Source organism: Myotis daubentonii, chromosome 1 (assembly GCF_963259705.1).
Source record: "Myotis daubentonii chromosome 1, mMyoDau2.1, whole genome shotgun sequence".
NCBI lineage: Eukaryota > Metazoa > Chordata > Mammalia > Chiroptera > Vespertilionidae > Myotis > Myotis daubentonii.
Window position 1 is genome coordinate 175,380,904 of NC_081840.1, and position 25,543 is coordinate 175,406,446.

The following is a 25,543-nucleotide window of genomic DNA, read 5'->3' on the forward strand; positions in this document are numbered from 1 at the left end:
CTGAGTGGTTTTGATGTGCAGGTCTCTAAGTTTTATTAGCTTTGGAAAAAGGAGCCTTCCCCATGAAGTCTTAGCCTATTGGCATTTCCACTTTGGGATCTGAAGCAAAGCTTCAGCTACTAGTCAAGTTTTCCTTGCCTGTTTTGCCTTCTTTGATGATGTGGAATAATGATTAAATGAGTGAAAGAAATAAGTTGTTATATAACCATTCTATGCAATAACAAAACATTTTATAATGGAGTTAAATTTTATTTACTAAGAGAACAGCATTTAATATGAAATTTGTATATTATTTTAATAGTGTAGCTAAAGAGTAAGGTTTGCTGGATTAAGTAATTCAAGAAAAATGCCTGGCTGGTATGGCTCAGTGCTTGAGTGTCGACCCAGAAACCAAGAGGTCACTGATTCGATTCCTGGTCGTGGCACATGCCCGGGGTTGTGGGCTCGATCCCCAGTCGGGGGTGTGCAAGAGGCAGCTCATGGTTGATGTTCCACTCTCTTATTGAACTTTTACTCAATACCACCTAAAGGAATATTTTATTAAAGTACTAGGGGCCCGGTGCACGAAATTCGTGCACTGGGTGTGTGTGCGGGGGGAGTGTCCCTCAGCCCAGCCTGCCCCCTCTCACATACTGGGAACCCTTAGGCGTTGACCCCCATCACCCTCCAATCGCAGGATCGGCCCCTTGCCCAGGCAGGGGACCCTCATTTCCCCCATCACTGGTACTGCCCCCAGCCCAGGCCTGATGCCTCTGGCCCAGGCATCAGGCCTGGGCAGGGGACCCCCAGACCCCTCCGATTTCTGGCTCTGCCCCTTGCCCAGGCCTGATGCCTCGGCCAGAGGCGTCAACCCCCATCACCCTCCGATTGCCTGATCGGTCCCTTGCCCAGGCCTGATGCCTCCGCCAGAGGTGTCAGGCTTGGACAGGGGACCCCCATCTCCCCCCAATCACTGGCTCTGACCCCCGCCCAGGCCTGAGGCCGCTGGCCCAGGAATCATGCCTGGGCAGGGGACCCCCATCTCCCTCTGATCGCTTGCTCCACCCCCCGCCCAAGCCTGACGCCTCTGACCCAGGCTTCAGGCCTGGACAAGGGGACCATCATATCCCCCCAATCCCCGGCTCAGCCCCCCGCCCAGGCCTGATGCCTCGGCCAGAGGAGTTGACCCTCATCACCCTCCGATCACCAATCACCGGATCGGCCCCTTGACCAGGCCTGAGGCCTCCGGCAGAGGTGTCAGGCCTGGGCAGGGGACCCCCAGCTCCCCGCGGTTGCAGGCTCCACCCCTGCCCAGGCCTAACACCTCTAGCCTAGGCGTCCGGCCCGGGCAGCGGGGACCCGCAGCTGCAGCGGCCCCGCGATCGTGGGCTTCGCTTTAGGCCCAGGCAAGGGGCCCCTAGCTCCCGGGACTGCCAGCTTCAACCGTGCCCATCTCCCATCGCTGGCTCCACCCCTACTTCCTGCTATCACTGGCCAGGGCGGCAAAGGCGTCTGATTCTCTGATCATGGCTGGGGGGCAGGGCAAAGGCGGCCCCAGGGCCGCCTTTGCCCTGCCCCCCAGCTCTTAGCTCCCCCCTGGGTTTCCGATCACTGTCAGTGGCAGGGGGCTTCTTCCTGCTTTCCCTTTCGCCTCCCTGCATTGTGCCTACATATGCAAATTAACCGCCATCTTGTTGGCAGTTAACTGCCAATCTTAGTTGGCAGTTAATTTGCATATAGCCCTGATTAGCCAATGAAAAGGGTATCGCCGTACGCCAATTACCATTTTTCTCTTTTATTAGTGTTGATTAGGGTAATTGCTAACAACAAATTAGTGCATGAACACAATAAAACATTAGTTACCTGCAAAATACAAAAGCACTTAAGTTTATATAACGTATATCAATGTTAATAACATTTTTAAAATATATTTTTATTGATTTCAGAGAGGAAGGGAGAGGGAGAGAGAGAGAGAAACATCAATGAGGAGAATCCTGCCCCCCCCCCCCCGCCCCCGCACTGGGGATCGAGCTCGCAACCAGGGCATGTGCCCTTGACTGGAATTGAACTTGGGACCCTTCAATCCACAGGCCGATGCTCTATCCACTGAGCCAAACCAGGGCTTAATAACATTTTTTAAAATATGTTTTTTATTGATTTTTTAGAGAAAGGAAGGGAGAGGGAGAAAGAGTGAAACATGGATGAGAGAGAAACATTAATAGGCTGCCTCCTGCATTCCCCCCACTGAGGGTGGAGCCCACAACCTGGGCAAGTGCCCTGACTGGGAATTGAACCACTGACCTCATGGTGCATGGGACAACACTCAACCAACTGAGCCACACTGACCAGGGCAATCTTAAAAACATTTAAAAAACCAAGCTTCTTTTTATTAGAGAAAGGAAGAAATTATTGGTAATAGAACAAATAAAATCTGGCATTAGGTGATTATTTTCCCCTGGTAAAGATGTGTATTATTAATTTCAATGTTGAATTACAATTTTATTTTTACTTTTTAAAGATTTTTTCCCTTCATTTTTTTCATCACCATTTATCTCCCATATATACCTTCTTCCACCTCCACTCACCCAAGATTTTTTATTTATTGATTTGAGAGAGAGGGGGTGGGAAACATTGATTTGTTGTTCTACTTATTTATGCATTCATTGGTTGATTCTTGTATGTGCCCTGGCCAGGGATCAAACCCACAACCTAGGTGAAGTAGGACGACACTCTAACCAACAGAGCTATCCAGGCAGGGCCTTAATTAAAATTTTTGAAAAGGCCTTCAAGTTTTTTTCTTAATGAAGAAATGACTGGCTGCAAAGACTTGTTTGAATAGAATATATAATCTCAACCCACTTCAGTCACAGTATCCTTTGAAATTCTTATGAAAGCTTTGGGTTCCCTCCAAAAAGAAGAAAAAAAGCCTATATATAAACACATAATTTTGTATATTGTGTAATTGATAATTTATACATCTGTTGAAATACTTTCTTGATAAACAAGGAAGGAGTCATTTTTCATATGATGTATTAGTTAAGTATGGGTTCTTGTAATCTGATGGTAACAAACTGACATTAAAATTTCTTTTTCATTTAAATATTCTGGAAGGATATACACCAAAATATTTCCAGTGGATGGTGGGATTTTAGATGATTTTTAATTTTTTTCTACTGTCATATCTGTTGTCAAGATACTTCCAGATTTTTTTGTTTGTATTTTGTTTTTAATTTATTTGTTTAGATTAGGTTTTTTTCCTTATATTTTGACAGTTAACATTTAAAATATAAAATTTTCATAAGAGAAAAGCTATTTGAATTTTGGATAAAATCTGATGTGTGATTATAAATGATGTTAAGAAAATATTACCCAGAAGTAAGGAACTTTTAAATTTTGGGCTTTTTATTATATTTATATATGTGTGTGTGTGAATATATATATATAATGAATCTTATATACCCATCACAGCCTCTGCAATTGTCAGCGTTTGGTCAACTTATTCAATATATACTTCTACCCACTTCTATTTCTTCTATTATTTTTTTGTGATTAAAAAAATAGCATTGCATTTACCATCTTAACCATTAAAAATTTATTATTATTTTTCTTTTTAGAGAGAGAGGGGAAGGGAGAGAAACATTGATTTGTTGTTCTACTTATTTACACATTCATTGGTTGATTCTTGTATGTGCCCTAACTGAACCCACTACCTTAGCGTAGAGGGATGATGGTCTAACCAACTGAGATACCCGGCCAGGGCCCATCTTAATCATTTTTAAGTGTAAAGTTCAGTAGTGTTAAGTGTATTCACATTGTTGCAACAGATCTCTAGAACATTTTCATCTTGCAAAACTGAAACCCTATACCCATGAGGCACTAATTTCCCCTTCTCTCCTATTCCCAGCCTGGGAACCACCTTTCTACTTTCTGTTTCTATAATTTTGACTGCTTTGGATACTTCATATAACCATACAGGTTTGTTGTTTTGTGACTGATTCATTTCACTTAGTCCTCAAGGTTCATCTACATGGTAGCATGTGACAATGTCCTTTTTTTTTTTTTTTTTTTTTTTTTTTTAATGTCCTTCTTTCTTAAGGCGTCACAGCACTCCACTGTGTATGTAAGCCACATTTCTTATCTATTCATCTGACAACGGACATTTGGATTGCCTTCGCCTCTTTCTTCTATTATTTTAATGCAAATTCTACATATCATATTGGAAACATCATTATTTAATATTAATCCAATCTAAGTTAGGCCATTCATATTGAGTCAAGCACCTAATACAATATTATATACATCTGGGTAATCATTTTGTTATGTGATATATAATTGGGCAGAGGGCATAATGAAATAAGAAAAAGAGCTTATCAGTGGGTAAAAATGTTCAATTTTTTAATCTAGGGATTTGTTGCACTGTTGTTGCAGCTCACCAATTCATCTTTCCAGAGTTAAGAGGAAACAAATTCACTATTTCAGCACTAAAATGGGGTAATGTATAATGATTGCTTTAATGTGATAACTTCAGATTTTCACAAGCATCAGTGTTTGCTCTAAGACTACAAACAACTCAGTTGGTAAACACACTTTCAAGAAAAAAATTCTTATATTAGAAAATTACTTGTGATCAGTTGCATCTTACTACAAAATCAATGGGATAGGTGGCAAAATTTAAGATCTACTAATTATAGAATTATAACAATGTTAATTACCCAGCTTTAATATTTGTACTATGGTTTATATTAAGATATCAACACTTAGAGAAGGTAGTTGAAGATTATACTTGAAGATTATATTTTGCCACCATTGTGTAAATCTGAAATTATTTCTAAATGAAAAAGGTCTTGAGTTCTAGTTTCTCTATATAGAGTTGGCATCTTCTGAGTAAAACTTAAATTTGCCCTTTTAAAGTCCCAAACTTGATGGACTAGAGATTGAGAAATTCATGTACTATAGAAAGAAAAATAAAAGGGCAATTATCTTGGCTACCCTACATCTGGACCAGCAGCAGGACATGCTGGGAGCTTCCTGCCCAGAGATCCAACTACCTTTCTCATGTGTAAAGGATGGCCAGGTGCCAACAACCAAGCAAAGATAGCCACCAAGTTCTTAATCTTTGACTTTTTTCTATATGAACAGAATTTTTATCTGCAAAATGACAAACTAAATATGAAAACTGAAGCCATGTAGAAGATAGAAAAAAAGGGGGATTAGTGTCTTTTTAATTTATTACTATTAGCATAAAGGAAAATATGCAAATTAAATGAACTATCTTAGCCTTCTTAATAACTGGACATAATTACATTTTCATTATTTTCTTGCTTTCTTCCTGTGTGTCCACTTGGTTTAATCAAAAGCTCTCCCTGTGTTCAATAAATTTGAGCTAATGCCTGGCCTTTTATTGTGCAATTAATATCATCTTTGAGCCTCATATTAAAAACTATGAGTAGCTATTAATTTCACAGTAGTCATTCGCCAGTAAGCAAGCACAAGTCTTATCTTAAAGATAAAACTTTAGGCACCAGAGCCAGATATGAAAGAAAACTCTGAGCTTAGTTGATACGATACAAGGCATATAATTGACCTGAGAAAAATTCAAAGAAGCAGCCATTTTACTTAAATGGTGCCAAAGATCCAGTTTTACTAAACCAGATACTTTCTATCATGTAGACACTACTTCAATGTTGAGTTACTTTTCTAACTTTCTAGTTATGTCAATGTGTTAAAGACAAGACCAGCTTCATAGACATGTGAACTGTACAGCTGCACAGGGCCCTCTGCTCAGAAGGACGCCATAACTGGCTTAATGCTCTCCTATCACTATGTTGAAATTCTTAATAATTTTGGAACAAGTGATCTTGCATTTTTATTTTGTCCAAGGTCCTGCACTCTGGATCAGACCTTGGCTGAACCACCTCCAGTACCAATCACAAGACTTTCTAGACATCACGACATGAAACGCCTAATCCCCAGCCTCAGCCCCTGTTCCTTTGAGCTGGAAAATAAGACTCTAACCTCAAGGTTGTTTATCATTTATCCAAAACAGCAATTTTCAACCTTTTTCGTCTCATGGCACACATAAACTAATTACTAAAATTCTGCAGTACACCAAAGAACATATGTATATTTTTTGCTGATCTCACTGCCCCCCCGCCCCCCCCCAACAAAAAAAAGGGTATAATTTTGATTCATTCACACCAGCCAGCTATTTTTGTGTTGGCTGTTTTTATTTTTTAATTTGACAGTCTAAGGGAAAAGAGGTAAGTGCTCCTGCCTAAATGCATGTGGGAGGCAGTCAATTGATGTGTCTCACATGTAATGTTTCTCTCCCTCCCTCCTTCTCTCTCTCTCTCTAAAAATCAATGGAAAAAATATCCTTGGGTGAGGATTAACAAAAAAAGAAAAAGAGGTATTTTACAAAGCTATTGAGAATTGTGGGAAACTAGCCAAAATTTCAAAGAAAACTAAGCCAGTAGGGGGGAAATGAGGCAATTGTTATGTCTAGGAAAAACAAAAAGTGCACAATAAATATGCTATAATTATAATGCATTATCTGGCTCAGCTATGGGCAAAATTTACATAACAATAATAATAATGAAAGCACTGAATGTGGATTTAATAAAAATTGGAGTATAATTATATTGGAGGGAAAAAGGGAAGGGGTCTAAGGGAACTAAAATCTTTACTAGTCATATTGGAAGTGGTGGCAGGCATAAGAGAGCCCCTTTTCAGATCTCCAACTACAGGACCTATCTGTCCAACGGGCCCAGTGCCTTTTGAATCCACCGCTACATTTATACAGAGCCCCTACTCCCAAAGGGCTGCTTCCAGCCAATGGCTGTGAGAAAGGGACGTGAAGGTAGGCTGGTTCCTGGGAGTAGGGAATACCTCTGATGAGTGACTGCAACTCAGGGACTCTCAAAGGCCTGTTGACCTTTCCTTAGAACTGCTCTGTGGTCCCAATCTTCCTCCTTTTGCTCTCTGCTGACTTAATAAGACCTGCAGGGCAATCTGATAGCAGTCCAAGCCTTTCTTGGTTTCCTCCTCAATTTCCTCAAAGGCATTTACCCTAATCAATTTCTTGCTTTTGTCTCTGCCTCTTGAAGGGTCTGAACTAAAACAGAAGTCAGTTAGTGATACTACATAATAGTTAATCAAAATATGACAGTATATACATTTTTCTTGGAATATGCATGTAAATATCAGAAGAAGTAGCTATGAGAAGCAGTGATGAAGGGGCGCACATTTTAAAGTCTTTAGCACTAACTGACTTCTTAATATATGTAACTGTTTTTAAGTAAACTGTTTTAAAAAGTGAAAGACCACTCCCATAAACATAGGTTGCTTTAGATTATTGAGGGAAACCAAAGTAATCTGTACTTTTAGCAGATGATCAGCCTAACCAGCGGTTCTCAACCTGTGGGTCGCGACCCCTTTGGGGGTCGAACGACCCTTTCACAGGGGTCACCTAAGACCATCGGAAAACACATATATAATTACATATTGTTTTTGTGATTAATCACTATGCTTTAATTATGTTTAATTTGTAACAATGAAATTGGGGGTCACCACAACATGAGGAACTGTATGAAAGGGTCGGGACATGAGTAAGGTTGAGTGCCACTGGGCCCTAAACAATGACTCCTTTCCTTTTCTTTTCGGCTCAGTGGCAATTAATTAAACCCTTTGAAGGCAGCGCCACCTAGAGGTAGCAAAATGATCTGCCACCTAAGGGCCCACTGGGATGAAAGCACTATTGACAATGTCCTTGAGTTGCTGTTTTTATGTTTAATATCCCTGAAAGGATAATTTTTACAGATGTTATTGTTTTCCCCCTTCTTCTCCTCCACATTTTGGGTAGACAAGCCCTTAGATCTTGCCTGCAGATTTTTGCAAATGCCACCAAAAGTGGGATAAATCCTCAAAAAATTCACTAGAACTCACAACAAAATCCAGGACAGTACCTTTTCACACTTGTAAAAAATGTTTTAGCCCTAGCTGGTTTGGCTCAGTGGATAGAGCACTGGCCTGCAGACTGGAGGGTCCCAGGTTTGATTCCAGTCAAGGGCACATGCCATGGTTGCGGATCCCCAATAGGGGGTATACAGGAGGCAGCCCATCAATGATTTTTTCATCATTGATGTTTCTCTCTCTCCCTCTCCCTTCCTCTCTGAAATCAATATATATATATATAATGTTTTTATAGGACAGTTTATTAAAACATCATGTTTTAGTATCTAAAAACAATATTATTAAAACATCATATTTTAGTATCTAAAAACACCATCTTCATGATAAAGACGTTTCCTCCGGCTGTGCTGAAGTCTCTATGAAAAACCTACTTCATTCTAAATCCTTCAATTTTTTCACGGAAAATGTAGTGCAAAATTCTAGTTAAATTCATAGATTAAAACATAAACTTACCATCATTTCCCCTCATAATTTCTCTAAAATGTCAATGAAAGAACCTTTAATACGTATAAAGTGATAGGATTAAAATAGAAAAGACTACAACAGAGAAGAGAATACAGAAAGCAGATGGATGAGGGGTAAGTAACTTAGTGGACAGAGAAAGCTGAAACCTAAACCCCCAGAGGAGTAAACCAAAAAGAAGCAAACTGGCATTTGCATCTGACTTTTGAGTAAATTAAAGTAAAACAAGTAAAAAATATATGCTATCCTAAAAGATTTAAGATATCAGATATCCTCAGAACAAAAACGAAGGTGCCATTTCATAAAAGGAACATTTTTAAAACAAAAGGAGAAATCTTGGAAATTAAACATAATATTACAGATTTTAGAAATGTAATAAAAGACGGAGGAGATAAAGCTAAGAAATTTCACAGAAATTAAAATGAAGAGACAGATTTTAAAAAGGAGAAAGAAAACAAGAGAACCAAAGAATTCTAGAAACTGGAGAGGAAGAAAATTAACAAAGAACTATTACCAAAAAATGTCCCTATTCATTTAATCGTGATGTCATTTGTTCACTTTTAGAGAGTGCCTACTGTGTGCCAGATTCTATTCTAGGTGATGAAAATTCTGTAGTGAACAATAAATCAGTAAAATTCCTGATCTCCTGAAGTTTATTCAGAAACAAACGTTATAAGTTTTTAGATGGAAAGAGTCCTCTAAATATCATGTGCAATAAATGGAAAAGATTGACAATAAGGCATCAACACTAATAAAAGAGAAAAATGGTAATTGGCGTACGAGCTACCCTTTTCATTGGCTAATCAGGGCTATATGCAAATTAACTGCCAACTAAGATTGGCAGTTAACTGCCAACTAAGATTGGCAGTTAACTGCCAACAAGATGGCGGTTAATTTGCATATGTAGGCACAATGCAGGGAGGCGAAAGGGAAAGCAGGAAGAAGCCCCCTGCCACTGACAGTGATCGGAAACCCAGGGGGGAGCTAAGAGCTGGGGGGCAGGGCAAAGGCGGCCCTGGGGCCGCCTTTGCCCTGCCCCCCAGCCATGATCGGAGAATCAGGTGCCTTTTCCGCCCTGGCCAGTGATAGCAGGAAGTAGGGGTGGAGCCAGCAATGGGAGCTGGGCACGGTCGAAGCTGGCAGTCCCGGGAGCTAGGGGTCCCTTGCCTGGGCCTAAAGCGAAGCCCACGATCGCGGGGCCGCTGCAGCTGTGGGTCCCCGCTGCCCGGGCCGGACACCTCAGTCAGAGGTGTCCTGCAGGGGCAGGGGCGGAGCCCGCGCGATCGCAGCACCCCCCAGCTGCCACTGCAGGTCCCCGCTGCCCGGGCCGGACGCCTAGGCCAGAGGCGTCAGGCCTGGGCAAGGGGCTGATCCTGCGATTGGAGGGTGATGGGGGTCAACGCCTGAGGGCTCCCAGTATGTGAGAGGGGGCAGGCTGGGCTGAGGGACACTCCCCGCCACACACACACCCAGTGCACGAATTTCGTGCACCGGGCCCCTAGTATAATCATAAATTTCAGAACACCAGGATGATGAAAAGCACCTAAAATCTTCCAGAAAGATGAAATAGTTTATATACAAAAGATAGGAATGAAAAACATGGGCTTCTCAACATTCACACAGGAAGTGAGAAAATAATGGAACAATGTCTTCACGATTCCAGGGGAAATTATTTTCTACCTGGAATTAAATTTTCAGACATTCCAATTTTTCAAAAACTTTACTGATCATCTATCCTTCTTGGGAAGCTACTAGAGAGGTTCTACACACAATGGAAAGTAAACTAAAAAAGATCTAGATCGCCCTGGCCAGTGTGCTCAGTAGTTAGAGTTTTGGCCTGCACACCCAAGGGTCTCAGGTTCGATTCCAGGTCAAGGGTACATGCCTGGGTTGCAGGCTGGATCCCCACCCTAGTCGGGGCATGTTTGGGAGGCAATTAATGTGTCTTTCTCTCTCTCATATTGATGTTTCTCTCTCCCCTTTCCCCCCTTCCTTCCCCTCTCTCTAAAAACCAATGGAAAAAATATCCTCAGGTAAGAATTAATAAGAAAATTAAAAAATAATCTAGGATCAAGGGAATAGGGAATCCAATACAGGGAGACAAAGACAATTCTAGGACAGGAGTTGGGTCTCAGACCTAGACAGCAACCAATCTCAGTTGGAACTGAAGGTCAGAGAGCCTCAGGGAGTCGCTGTTTGCAGAAGGAGTGAGAGCAGGAGAGAAGGGGCTAAGGGAGAGCATATGTCTTACCTGATACATGTGCATAACTTCAGATAATATTTACCCTACTATTGAGAGCTATAAACTAATAAAGGACCGGTGAATTAAAAAAAGAATAAGCTAAAATAAATAAAGAAAGAAAGAAAGAAAGAAAGAAAGAAAGAAAGAAAGAAAGAAAGAAAGAAAGAAAGAAAGAAAGAAAGAAAGAATAAGCTAAAAAAGGCAATTATTAATGCAGGGGGAAATTGTATAGGAAAGGAAATATAATCATAGTATACTATATGGCTGACTTGTGAATAATACTTACACAGTCATAATAATGTAAACTCTGAATATTTCCTTAGTTAAAAAGGATTGTGGGGTTCCAGGCCAAGATGGCAATGTGGGGAGATCTTGAACTCACTTCCTTGGGGGGACACTCTGAATCTACAGCTTTTTTTGGGTCAATTTCCTCTAAAAAGGATCGTATAACTGTATTGGAAGGATAGAGGCTGGAAGACTGTGCAAGTTTAGAGAGGAGCTATTGGGAGTGTAAGATGGCCAATTTGTAGGAAGTAATTAGGAATACGTAAAATTAGAGAGAGAGAGAAAGTAATAAGAACATGTTATTTAGAACTGATGACACATGCATGCATTATATCCTCTCTAAGCAATTACTAAATTTATATTTAGTAATCTAAATACCCAAAGAGCTTGTTGAAACAAGTAAATGTTTCTTCTGGTGAAAAGATTCCTGTTTTTCATAATAAGCCTTGTTAAAATCTGAGCACATGCATTTCTCTGATAAAAAATTTTAATGAATTTATAAAAAGGCAGATGGTTAAAAATTAATGTGACTTAGTACAGTTGTCAAACAGCTTATAATAGAATATAAAAATAATTGCTCAATAAATCTATTTTATTTGAAAAATAAAAAGAAGTGGACTACTCTGGCTAGTTCAGGCATTCCTGGAATGTGAGGGAAGAGTAAGGGAATAAGTCATCTATGCTGGTCTGCTGGGGCTGACCAGCAGACCCTGAGTGATGGATGAATGCTTACTCTGACATGCGTTTCTGTGAAAGAGAGGGCTAAGGGACTGCCTGGCTAAAGGAAACAGACAGCCTCGGTCACCTGCCTCCTTAGGCTTTTATTGTAACAACAGCTTAAACTAAAATTAACTATTAGATACTATCAGCAGGGTAAGTATCCTTGAGAAAGCACGTGTATCTGTAGTGTCTTTTCAACAAGGACGTTTTGAAGTCTAAACATAAAGATTCCAGTAAAACACCCAGGGACTCAGACTTGTTTGGAAAAGTCAAGGCAGGGTCTGTCACCTTTGGCAAGGTCCCTCTAGAAGCTCCCAACCTTTCAGAGATTCCAACCAAGTCCTGTGCTTCCCCACACTGGTCCATGACCATGGAACAAAAAGAAATCAGAAAGGCCTAATGCTATTTAGGCCATGGTTACTGCAGCAAGTCACTAAGTAGGCGTAAGGCTCTGCTCTGCCTTCTGTTCATTTCTAATTTTCAGGGCAGTCGTGTTTGTAAAGGAACTCTGAGTCATTTGGCAGCACCATTAGTACTCATAGTCTCCTTTCTCCCTAAAAGGGAAGTAGTATAACATTCCCAGTGTCAAAAAAAAAGTGGATGGAAACAATGTTAAATATTTGTAGAATATTTTAAAAGGACAATAAAACTGGAAAAAGAAAAACAGAGAGCAAGAGAGAGTGATATATATATATAGAGAAAGGGAGAAAGAGAGTGCATCAAACAGAAATTTATAACACAACAATTTTTGTTATATTATCAAATAAACTATGTGCAAAATACTCTTTGAAGTCCCATCTGGGATGGATTTAATATCAGGCCAGAAAAATAACTGTAAATTCCCTAAGCATTTAAAGTAAAAAGTATTCTTCAAATTTCTTCATTTAAATTTTGACAAAATAAGTAAAACACAAAGAAAGAGAAATAATGGAATAAACAAAAGGAAGAAACCTGTCTCCCCTCAATGATTAATAATACAACAAAGATGGGAAAAAATGCATTTTCTTATAATCTATTCTTGGTCATGTACCCAATTAATAGCGTGTTCTCTCTTTCACGTACTAAAGTCATCCATAATAATGGGTATCAAATGAAAATTTTCTTTCAGAGAATATGCAGTGTCTTCTACTGGAAAAGACGGCCTCCAGGACTTTAGACGGCCTTTGTAACAAATAAGTCAAAATAGCAGCAATGATTAAGCAGCTCTTCTGCTCCTTCCTCCCTCCTCTTCCTTTTCTCCTTCTTCCTCCCCCCTCCTCCTCCTGCTCCTCCTTTTCCCTCACCTCCCTCTTTTCAAACAACCTGCTTAAACAGGGATGAACTAATAGAAATAAGAAGAATGATGAGGGAGGAAGACATGGTGTATCTCACTGAAATAAAGAAAAATCGGTTAATTACACTAGCTGAGATTCTGCATCAAATTAGAATCTCAAGGAAAGGAGACCCAAATAGAAAGCATAATCAAATCAACAATATGTGGGTCAAGGGTGAACTATTTTTTTGTCTCAGACCCCTGTAAAAATTATTCTAGCTTGTGCTATTTGAAGCTATTTGGCAAAAACCAAGTAAAAAAAGAAACAGACTACAGAAGTAAAGATGAAATACTTCCTCCTCCCAGGACCTTTCAAAATCTGTTTTTGTAGTGTAATGAAGTGGAAAAATTGAATTCACCAGAATGTCCTTCAATGAGAATGCTGTATTTGTACAGAAATGCCTTGTCAAACCTGCATGTGTTGGAACCTGAGAAATTGAGAGGGTCTGAATGAGAGTAGAATGTTCTATACAAAACAAGGGGATGGATCTTTTGGTAGTTTCTGAAAAGGAAAAAATAGAGAAATGAAGAAAAAAAGGAAATGGCATGGTGGAAAGAGAATACGAAACCCTACAATGTGGCATCGCGCTGAGATCACTATTCTTCATGCAGATCTACAGGAAAATGTCATGGCAGTCTTGAGGTTGGTGAGTAGAAAGTAATGACTGTAGAGATTTCATCTCTAAGACCTCATGGGGCTGATGAGAGATAGTCTGAAAGGAAGAGAGAAGCATGTTGTTGGACCCTCACAGAGCATGATAGTAAGGTTTTGAGCCAAGCTAAGGCAACTCTTTGAAGGACCATGTGCCCAAATAACATATAGGTAATAAGTTTTTTGTTTTATTTTGTCATTTTTTTTTTTTCAATTTATCCAGGCTGCTTTGAACTAAGGTGGAAAACCCAGTTTGATCTCAGATGAAATAATCATTTTAGAAGCAGGTTTGCCCCTCACTGTTCTACCAAACTGTTAGACTCCTTGTGAAGGAAAGAGAATAGACCCTAACATAGCATGAGTTGTGAGGGCCTTCAGAATTCAACATCAGTGTCACAGAGAAGTTAGGGAAACTCCTGGGTTGTGATTAGTCTGGGACAGGGGTGGGCAACCCCTGGCACGCGTGCCAAACATGGCATGCCAGTAACTTTTGCTGGCACGCGAAACCCTCTCTTATAATCTTCCATTTACAATTTTTGTGAACATTTGAATGACTTAAATGTTAAATTACAAGTAACTGGCAAGACACTTGATGTTATGTTTGGTTACATAAAGGCTTTTGAAAAGAAACTGGAAGTCTTTAAGAGGGATGTGGATGGTGAGAGATTTAAATATTTCCCAAACCTCAAGAGGCACATCAAAGACCTCCCAAAAGATGACAGAACAGACTGTAAAAACCTTCAAAAGCTGTTTTTAAACATCATTGAGTCAAATATTGAGCAGTTCTTCTCAAGATTTGTGAAATTCAGAGAACTGGAAGAGACAGCAAAATTCATGAGGTTTCCAGACAGCATGAAACTGGAGGAACTAAACTTACAAATGTTTTCATGGCTAGACATAGCTGACTTTGAAATGCAGTTGATTGAATTTCAGAGTAGCTCAATTTGGAAGCAGAAATTTATTGACCTTAGAGTTGACTTGGAAAACATTGAAAAAAAGCGATTAGAGACAGGAGTACCAGAGAGAAGTGTCGAAAACGAACTATTGAGGACTTGGAATGCCATTACAGAAAATTGTTTCTGTTTAAAAAACTTTGCAACAGCATTACTCTCCATGTTTTCATCCACATACGCTTGTGAATCTTTGTTCTCAGTGATGAATTTTGTTAAGTCTCATAATAGGAGTAGCCTGACAGATGAAAGTAGTAGCTCATGCATATCTCTGAAGGTCACGAATATAAACCTAATGTAAAATCTCTGTCCTCAGTGATGCAGCAGCAAAAGTCCCACTGATAATATCAAACGGAGTCATAAAGTTTTCTGTCAGACTATCAGTGTACATGTATACATTAAAAAATAAATGTATTTTTCATCATCATATACTGTGTTTTTGTCGCTCGAATGAATTTTATTTTTTCTTCAAGGTTCTTCACATACGTACACCTTAAGAGATATCAAGTAGGCGTAACATGTTCTCAAAAAATTAGGGTTGGCACGCAGAAGAATTTTGAGTCAGAGATTTTGCTGGTTTTGGCACGCACTCACAAAAAGGTTGCCCACCCCTGGTCTGGGGTGTTGTGAGTGAGGATTAAAGGAGGTTCAAGTTAAGAGAATGTTTCTGAGACCCAGGCTACTTCGCCTCCCTAAAAAGCATTTTCTAAAGACTTAATGGTGTCAACCAATAGTCATTGGTGCTAACTGAACACCAATTGGAATCCCCTATTTGGGGTGCAGTGAAGAAGGGAACTTTATTCAGTGCAACTCAATTATAATACGGCACAGCTATGAGGCAGCCCTGGGGCCAGGCGACCCTAGGGCCAGGCCCCTCTCCAGCTAGACAGCTCTGCTCTGCTCCTCCCTGGTCTGCTTTGCTCTACTCTAGTGTGCTCCATTCTGTGCAGTCTGCTCTGCTCCAGGGAGACATCTTCACTGTTTCAGATCAGCCAGGCAGACTCTCTTCAGTCTTCACTGGAAAGGGAAAGTGTGTTCTCAGAGCCAGAGGGGAGCTGGCTTATATGGACAGAAGTCCCTGCCCCCCAGTCCCTGATTGGTTTGTCCTCATGCAAATGAAGTTTAATTGTTCCAAAAGGCACTGTCCTAAAGGGTCAGAATAGAGCCACGCTGGTGGGTAGGAGCTGTACAGCTCTGATTGGATGGGGAAAGCCTCAGTCCTACTGGTTGAAATAGGATTCCAGGAACTCCTTTATAAAGGCTGGCTCATATGACAGAGACAGTGCAGGCAGGCAGTTCAGTGCAGGCTTCTCACTGAAGTGCAGTTTGGGTGAGAGGCCCTTGTGCAGAAAGGGCTGCTAGGCTCTGTTTTGAAAAAATTTGAGCACAGCGCGGTCGGAGTGGCTCAGTGGTTGAGTGTTGACCCAGGAACCAAGAGGTCACTGGTTTGATCACAGGTCAGGACACATGCCTGGGTTGTGGGATAGGGGTGTGCAGGAGGCAGCTGATTGATGTTTCTCTCTCATCAATGTTTCTCTCTATATATCCCTCTCTCTTTCTCTCTCTCTAAAAAATCAGTAAAACCATTTTAAAAAATTGAGCCCAGTTAACCACCAGAAGCCCTTTTTTCATAGGAATCTTCTTTCTCAGGGTTCATAATGGTTTCTGTGGGGCTGGTGATCATGACAGATATGGGAACCCTGGTCTAAGCTACATGTTACCAGTAACTAGGGACATTTTGGAAGACAGCAGGGATGGAAGAAGAGGATTCGGAGTGTTAGTAAAATATACCACTCACACAGAGAAAGGATGGTGATTAATATAAAATGTATAGGGCCCAGCATTGGGAACTGGCATGGACTCAAAGGTATCAGTGCATTTATACTGGTTACAAAATGCTTTCCAGGTTAAAGAGGAAATTCATATGCCAACTTTGAGACTATGTACAAATGGGAATTCGAAAAGACCTCCACATATGTGCTAATATTAAAAGGATTTTTGCCATGGAAGATGCAACAAGATGGTAGGGAACACTATTTGGAAAACAGGGTCAGTGGGAAGACATTGCTTCAATAGTAATCTGAACAAAAATTTATTGTAAAAAATCAAGTTCAAGTACCTCCTCAACTTCCCCACGGAGGGTAAAAAGGTACCCACATAACTCACACTGCCTGGCTCACTCTGGATCCTAGTGACTGATGACACATGCATGCATTATATCCTCTCTAAGCAGTAAGTGGTGTTCCGATATACAAATCGTTCACCTAAGAACCTTCCACTTCTTTCCAGATGTGATTCTTGGCTCTCTGCATATTTAGCAACTTTGCTCCCTAGTTCTGGATTCTACTCTGGTGTTCTATCCTGGGGTGAGGACATCGCTTACTATGCACAGCTCCTGGCAGAAGCAGCTCCCATTATCTCAAATGAGGACTCCACACCCTTGCTCCTGGGCCTAACATGTAAAGAGAGGGTGTCCCGGTGAAAATCAATACTATGGCCTTAGAGGCCCAAATAGCAACATTAAATAAACATAAGATATGTTTATTTTGCAAGGCATAACAGGTCTTTCTCCAAGGTTCCAGCCCTGAAAGAATAAATGTCCAAGGAACACACCCAAAACAAGAACACTAGATGCAAAAGGTCCTAGAATAGTCCCAACCTGTGCCTAGTGTAGGTACTTGAATCCTAGCCTCTTCTCATTTTTTTTCTGTTCTTGAAACAGTTTCAGTATCATTTCCAAAGTGTCCCTAATATGGCAGGCCAGATGGAGAGAGAGAGAAAAGGAAGCTGCCTCCATAATGCGAATTATAAAAGTGCTCCATTTGAACCAGCTGAAAAGCCGTGACCTGAACATTTGCTGCTTGCCTGACAGTTTTATCATGTAGAAGACGTGAACTGCTCTGTGGCAAACTCTGACCAACGGGAGGACTTCATTAGTGAAGTGGAAATGACAAGCATCTTGGGAGAAAGTTATGTCAGCTAGAATTGGTAATATTTAGCAAGAAGAAGGATGGACTCATGAGGCACACAGTTGGCCAAGAAAGATGAAAGTACAGCAAGGACACAAAAAGTGGTAGTGTTATCTGTGAAATTCAAATGGGGCTGTTGGCTATGCAGCCGGAGGAACTTAGTGAAGACAAACTTATCCCCGTACATGAGGAAAGCAGTTGTAACAAAACAGATAAAGATGTTCCAGGGGAGATGATAACAGCCAAGTAACTTTACAATAAAGCCACTCTCAGAGATATTTTATGGCGCTGAAAGCACAGGGATAAAAGGCTGGAGTGTGAGAATTATCCAGGGCACTGAAACGATGCTCTCTTCCTATGTCATGTTATACAATGAGAAGGTGAGCACTCTTCAAACTACCCGTGATGCTGAGGGCACCTGGGGAGGCCAAGGGAGACCTCAACCCGATAGCAGGGTCCAGGTCCTTGTGCATGAGAAAGAATTCAAGGGCGAGACAGAAAGAGACAGCAAAGCACAGTACATTTATCAAAGTGGAAGTGTGCACTCAAGAAGTGAGAGCAGGACTCAGAGAACAAGACGTCTCCGTGGGGTCTGGGTAGAAGGTTATTATTAAGCGTGGCAAGAGGGGGTGGGGGAGGGATAGGGTGGTCCTCAGCTTCTGACGCTTGTGGAGTGACTGCTGATGTGGCTGCCCTTGTGCCTCATCTCCAGATAGTGATTTCTTTTTCTTTCTTTCTCTCTCTCTCTCTCTCTCTCTCTCTCTCTCTCTCTCTCTCTGTCCTTTTGGAACTGTCATGGCAATTCAGGAGGCAGAGTGCTTCCAAAATCATAATGTAGACTTATTATAATGATATTATAATGGCCCTGTTGATCATTTGTAGGTTAAGATGGCTGCCAAATCTGGTAGAAACCAGTTTTTGTTTGTCTTAACTGTAGAAAATTGAGAGGGGAAAGCGGGGGAGCAGGTGTTCAGCAAAAGTTGAGTTTGCAACGTCCACCCAGAATGAAAAGGGGGAGGGTTAGAGCTTGAAGCCTTTGATCTTTATTCTAATTGCTCTTTGTGGTAAGTTTTTTAACAAATAAACATTTTAATTTTCAATGTATCTAGTGTTTTAAATTGAAGAGTACAAATTAATTTTAATTTTTTTTCATTTCCTTATACATTCATAACCAACAATAAGACAGTTCTTAATGTTTTGACAAAAGGTCACAGAAAAATTGTAATTCTTCCCATTGACTATTAAGATTTTTTTAAAGCCTCACCTGAGGATATGTTTTTTATTGATTTTAGGAAGAGAAACATTAATCAGTTGCCACCCATACATGCCCAGGGATTGATGCCAAAAAAGGGGTATGTGCCCTGACAGGGAATCAAACCCACAACCTTTTGGTGTACAGGAGGATGCTCCAACCAACTGAGCCACCCAGCCAGGGCTTGAATATTAAGATTTCTTTGCATAGTTTCAGCTTGCAGCCATTTTTGTTGTTGTTGTTTTAAATATATTTTTATTGATTTCAGAGAGAAAGGGAGAAGGAGAAAGAGATAGAAACATCAATGATGAGAGAAAATCATTGATTGGCTGCCTCCTGCACGCCGCCTACTGGGGATCGAGCCTACAACCCAGGCATGTGCCCTTGATCAGAACCAAACCTGGATCCTTCAGTCCGTGGGCCGAAGCTCTATCCACTGAGCCAAACCAGCCAGGGTGCAGAGTTGTTTTTATGGTCTCACAGTACTGTGCGAAGAGAGGACTGTTAGTATAGAAACTTCCTTCTCAATGAGATTGCTTTATATAGTTACTAGGTTTTAAATTGTTTTGAGTGTAGTAACTCTGTAAATAAGAATAAAAAAAAACAGATGTTAGGAGAACAAATTGGGTTGTTTTTTAACTTATTGTTTAAAGTATTACATATGTCTCCCTTTTCCCCAATTGACCTGCCCCTACCCCACACACACACACACCTCCCGCCACTCCCACCCCCAGGACAAGTCTCTATTGCCCCAGTGTCTGTGTCCATTGGTTATGCTAATATGCATGCATACAAGTCCTTTGGTTGATCTCTAACCTCCCCTCTCCCTCACCACCGCCTTCTCTCTGAGGTTGGATGGTCTGTTCAGTGTTACCTTGTCTCTGGATCTATTTTTTTAACCTCAAACTCATATTTTATTTCACTTTTTATTGTCTACAGTTTTACATATGTCTCTTTTTTCCCTCAATTGCCCCCTCCCAGTCATACCCACCCCGGGCAAGCCCCACCTCCCCAGGGTCTGTGCCCATTGGTTATGCTAATACGCATACATACAAGTCCATTGGTTGCTTTCTAACCCCCCCCCTCCCCTACCATTTGTCTTTGGATCTATTCTTGTTCATCAAATTATGTTGATCATTATATCCCACATACTAGAGACCCAGTGCACAAAAATTTGTGCACTCAGGAGGGTCCCTCAGCCCAGCCTGTGCCCTCTCAGGTCTGGGACCCCTCGGGGGATGACCACCTTCTGGCTTAGGCCTGTTCCCTGGGGGATTGGGCCTAAGCTGGCAGTCAGACATCCCTCTGGCAGCCCGGGAGCCCTCAGGGGATGTCCACTTGCCAACGAGGACCAGGCCTAAGCTGCAGTTGGACATCCTTAGCGCTGCTGAGGAGGCAGGAGAGGCTCCCACCACCGCCACTGTACTGGCAGCCATCAGCCTGGCTTGTGGCTGAGCAGAGCTCCCCATGTGGGAGCATACTGACCACCAGGGGACAGCTACTACATTGAGTGTCTGCCCCCTGGTGGTCAGTGTGTGTCATAGTGACCAGTCATTCCCAGTTGTTCTGCTGTTAGGGTCAATTTGCATATTACCCTTTTATTATATAGGATAGAGGCCTGGTGCATGGGTGGGGGCCGGCTGGTCTTCCCTGAAGAGTGTCCTGGATCAGGGTGGGGGTCCTGCTGGGGTGCCTGGCCAGTCTGGGTGAGGGGCTGATGGCTGTTTTCAGGCTGGCTACAGCCCCTTCGGGGGGGGCAGTCACCCCTGGGGTGCCTGGCCAGCCTGGGTGAGGAGCTGAGGGCCGTTTTCAGGCTGGCCACACCCCCTTCAGGGTGGGGGGTCCTGCTGGGGTGCCTGGCCAGTCTGGGTGTGGGGCTGATGGCTGTTTGCAGGCTGGCCACAGCCCCATCAAGGGGGGTGGGGACCCTCACCCCATGAGGGTGTGGCCATCCTATGTGAGGGGCTGATGGCTGTTTTCAGGCTGGCTACAGCCCCTTCGGGGGGGGGGTCCCCACTGGGGTGCCTGGCCAGCCTTGGTGAGGGGCTGATGGCTGTTTGCAGGCTGGCCACAGCCCCCAGCCACCCAAGCTCCCAGTGGAGGCTGGCTGGAAGCAGGTATCTGGGATTTATTTAGCTTCTATAATTGAAACTTTGTTGCCTTTTGCGGAGGCCACAGCTGGCCAGAGCAGGCAGGAAGCTTGGCTTCCTCCATCGCCGGGCCAACCAAGCCTCCTGCTTGCTCCAGCTCTGTGGCTGCCAGCCGCCATCTTGGTTGGGTTAATTTGCATATAGTAGCTCTGATTGGCTGGTGGGCGTGGCTTGGGCATAGCAAAGGTATGGTCAGCTAGCATCTTTGTCTTTTATTAGTGTAGATGAGTGAGATCATGTGCTATTTATCTTTCTCCGACTGGCTTATTTTGCTTAGCATAATGCTCTCCAGTTCCATCCATGCTGTTGCAAATGGTAAAAGTTTCTTCCTTTTTATAGTGGCATAGTATTCCATCGTGTAGATGTACCACAGTTTTCTAATCCATTCATCTGCTGATGGGCACTTAGGCTGTTTCCAAATCTTAGCTATGGTAAATTGTGCTGCTATGAACATAGGGGTGCATATATCCTTTCTGATTGGTGTTTCTGGTTTCTTGGGATATATTCCTAGAAGTGGGATTACTGGGTCAAATGAGAGTTCCATTTTTAACTTTTTGAGGAAACTCCATACTGTTTTCCATAGTGGCTGTACCAGTCTGCATTCCCACCAGCAATGCACGAGGGTTCCTTTTTCTCCACATCCTCTCCAGCACTTGTCATCTGTTGATTTGATGATGATAGCCATTCTGACAGGTGTGAGATGGTACCTCATTGCTGTTTTGATTTGAATCTCTTGGATGATTAGTGACTTTGAGCATGTTTTCATATGTCTCTCCACCTTCTGTATATCCACTTTCAAACAGTGTCTATATAGGTCCGTGCCCATTTTTTGATTGGATTGTTTATGTTCATTTTGTTAAGTTGTATGAGCTCCCTGTAAATTTTGGAGATTAAACCCTTATCTGAGATAGCATTGGCAATTATGTTTTTTCATGCAGTGGGCTTTCTTGTTTTTTATTGATGGTTTCTTTTGCAGTGCAGAAGCTTTTTATTTTGATGTAGTGCCATTTGTTTATTTTTTTCCTTAGTTTCCATTGCCCTAGGAGCTGTATCAGTAAAGATATTGCTATGGCATCTGTCTGATATTTTGCTGTCTATGGAGTCTTCTAACATTTTTATGGTTTCCTGTCTTACATTTAAGTCATTTAACCATTTTGAGTTTGTTTTTTGTGTATGGTGTAAGTTGGTGATCTAGTTTTATTTTATTTTTTATTTTTTTGCATGTATCTGACCAATTTTCCCAGCACTATTTATTGAAGAGACTGTCTTGACTCCATTGTATGCTCTTCCTCCTTTGTCAAATATTAATTGAGCATAATGGCTTGGGTCAATTTCTGGGTTCTCTGTTCTGTTCCATTGGTCTATATGTCTGTTTTTGTGCCAGTACCAGGCAGTTTTGAGAACTGTGGCTTTGTAACATAGCTTGATATCTGGTATTGAGATTCCTCCAACTTTGTTCTTCTTTCTCAGGCTTGCTGTGGCTATTCGGGGTCTTTTTTTTTTTATTCCAGTTGAATGTTTGGGGAGTTTGTTCTAGGTCTGTGAAATATGCTGTTGGTATTTTAATGGGGATTGCATTGAATCTATAAATTACTTTGGTTTTTAATAAATAAAAGTATTTTTTTAATTAGAACTAATCCATGGTTTAAAATCCATGCTTGGGATCTCGTAAACTGCTCCCAGAAGGAAAACCAGAGATATGCTTTTCCCTAAATATTGCTTCAGAGCCAAAAATAATGATGCTGATGAGCAACAGCACATCTTTATCAAGAATAGAAGCTTTCTGCTCCAAAATAAAAATTGGTTATAGCCTTATCTAAAATGAAAAACTTCCAAATTTTGAAAGCATGCTAGTGCTTTTGGCGGGGGGGGGGGGGGCGCGGGGGGGGGGGGGAGGCGGCGTGGCAGGAGCTCACTACCAATCTTGGAGCATGCTTTGTTCATATTGATCCCTTTAGTCATCTGAGCTAGCGGGAAAAATAAGAACACTGGCAAGGTCAATTCTTCCATAACTTTCCCATGGCCCTATGGCCCAATCCAAAAATGCTGGTGGGAGCATTAAGGGTAGAAACCAAATTATGTGTCCAAAAAATCAAGTTCACACACCAAAATAAGCTTTAATAAGACATATGACTGGATCATCACTCTTCTTCCCACACAATTATATGGCTGAAAATAATGTCCCTTCTGAGAAAAAGAAGAAAATAGAAGATAGAGGGGGAAATGCAAAAGTAGGTCTTATATATGTTACAAATATTTCTTTTGAGAGTCTCTTCATCTTAAATTATCCTGGCAATCTAAATATGGATTTGTTTCAAGGTAATAAGGAAATTGTCATATTTATTTATTGAACAAATACTTACATGGCTTTCACCATATGCCAGGCACTGTTCTAAGCATTTTATAAATATTCTATGAAGAAATCATCTCAACAATTCTTTTCAGGTATTTTCATTTACCTCATTTTTAGAAGAAACTGGGGCACAGAGAGGTTAAGTAACTCGCCCAATAGCACATAAGTAAGTAGCAAAGCTGGAATTTGAACCCAGGCGGGCTGGCGACAGAGTCTCTGCCCTTTATTGCTATGCTATGACATGTCATTGATTTTTTCCACCCAGCCATTCAGTTTGGTGTGTTTTTGTTTTTCTTTCTAGATCCTTCCCACTGATTTCTATTTGTTCTGCTGAAACTTGGAAAGCATTTATCCTCTTTACTATTTATAAGAACTTGGATCTGACTCCTAATCTGTGGTTTTCATTCCACCCTGAGCAGCTCATCACAGGCAAGGAAGATGCTGCAATAATTATGCCTGTGGGCACTACAGCATTGGCAAGGATATCATTGACTTCATCTTGGACGGAATTCACAACGTGGCAGACCAGGACACAGGCCTCCCGTACTTCTTGGTTTTCCATAGCTTTGATGGAGGCACTGGTTCTGGATTCACCTCCCTGCTGAGGGCTCTCTGTTGATTATGGCAAGAAGTCCAAGCTAGAGTTCTCCACTTGCCCAGCCCCTCCCAGGTCTCCACAGCCGTCGTTGAGCCCTACAACTCCATCCTCACCACCCACGCCACTCTGGAGCACTCTGGTTGTGCCTTCATGGTTGGCAACAAGGCCATCTACAATATTTGTCGTAGAAAACTTGATATTGAGTGCCCAACCTACACTAACCTTAACCGCCTTATTATCCAGACTGTGTCCTCCATCACTGCTTTCCTCAGGGTTGATGGAGCCCTGAGTGTTGATCTGACAGAATTCTAGACCAACCTGTCCCTGAATCCACTTCCCTCCTGCCACATACGTCATCTCTGCTGAGAAAGCACACCATGAACAGCTTACTGTAGTAGAGGCCACCAGCGTGTGCTTTGAGCCAGCCAACCAGATGGTGAAATGTACTTCATACCACAGTAGAGACATGACTTGCCACCTGCTGTACATGGAAACCTGGTTCCCAAAGATGTCAATGCTCCCATTGCCACCATCAAGACCAAGCGTGCCATCCAGTTTGTGGACTGGTGCCCCACTGGCGTCAAAGTTGGCATTGATACCAGCCTCCCCCTGAGGTACCTGGTGGAGACCTGGCCAAAGTACTGTGAGCTGTGAGCGTGCTGAGCAACACCACAGCTACTGCTGAGGCCTGGACCACAAGTTTAACCTAATGTATGCCATGTGCCTTTGTCCGCTGGTACATGGGTGAGGGCATGGAGGAGGGAGAGTTGCCTGAGGCCCCTGAGGACATGGCTGCCCTTGAGAAGGATTATGAGAAGGTTGGTGTGGATTCTGTTGAAGGAGAGGGTGAGAAAGAAGAACACTAATTACCATTCTTTCAGCCCTGCAACATGTCATACTCAGAACTTCAGGTTCAACAGCTAACAGGTGTTAATGCTTTCAGGTTAAATTGTCTTCACTTTTACCTGTGATCATATCTGTCTTTTTCTTGTGTACCTATAAGATTTCCCCCTCAGATCCCAAAATAAAGGCATTAAGAAAGAAAAACAAACAAACAAAAATATGCCATGTACCATTTTAAGCATCATTTTGAAAAAGAAATATAAAGGGAAAGCAAAATGAAACAATGTATAATGAAGTTTTTCCTTTTCTTATTATTAGTTTCAGGTATACAGCATATTGGTTAGACAATCATGCTTTACAAAGTGTTCCTCCTGATATTTCCAATACCACCTGCCACCATTCAAAGTTATTACAATACTAGAGGCCTGGTGCACGAAATTTGTGCACTGGGGGGGGGGTTCCCTCGGTCCAGCCTGTGCCCTCTCACAGTCCTCGAGCCCTCAGGATATGTCCATCAGTCAGACATCCTTAGTGCTGCCACAGAGGCGGAAGAGGCTCCTGCCACCACCACTGCACTCGCCAGCCATGAGCCCGGCTTCTGGCTGAGTGGTGCTCCCCCTGTGGGAGTGCACTGACCACCAGGGGGAAGCTCCTGTGTTGAGTGTCTGCCCCCTGGTGGCCAGTGCGTGTCATTAGCGACCAGTCATTCCACTGTTTAGTCTATTTGCATATTAGCCTTTTATTATATAGGTTTATTGACTATATTTCCTATGCTGTACTTTACATCCCAATGACTGTTTTCCAA

General features: G+C 42.0%; 1 pseudogene; it reads left to right on the plus strand.

Annotated features, from left to right (window-relative positions):
* The first annotated feature begins 13,546 nt into the window (after positions 1-13,546).
* On the plus strand, positions 13,547-24,899 carry LOC132238633 (tubulin alpha-8 chain-like; annotated as a pseudogene).
* The last annotated feature ends 644 nt before the right edge of the window (positions 24,900-25,543 follow it).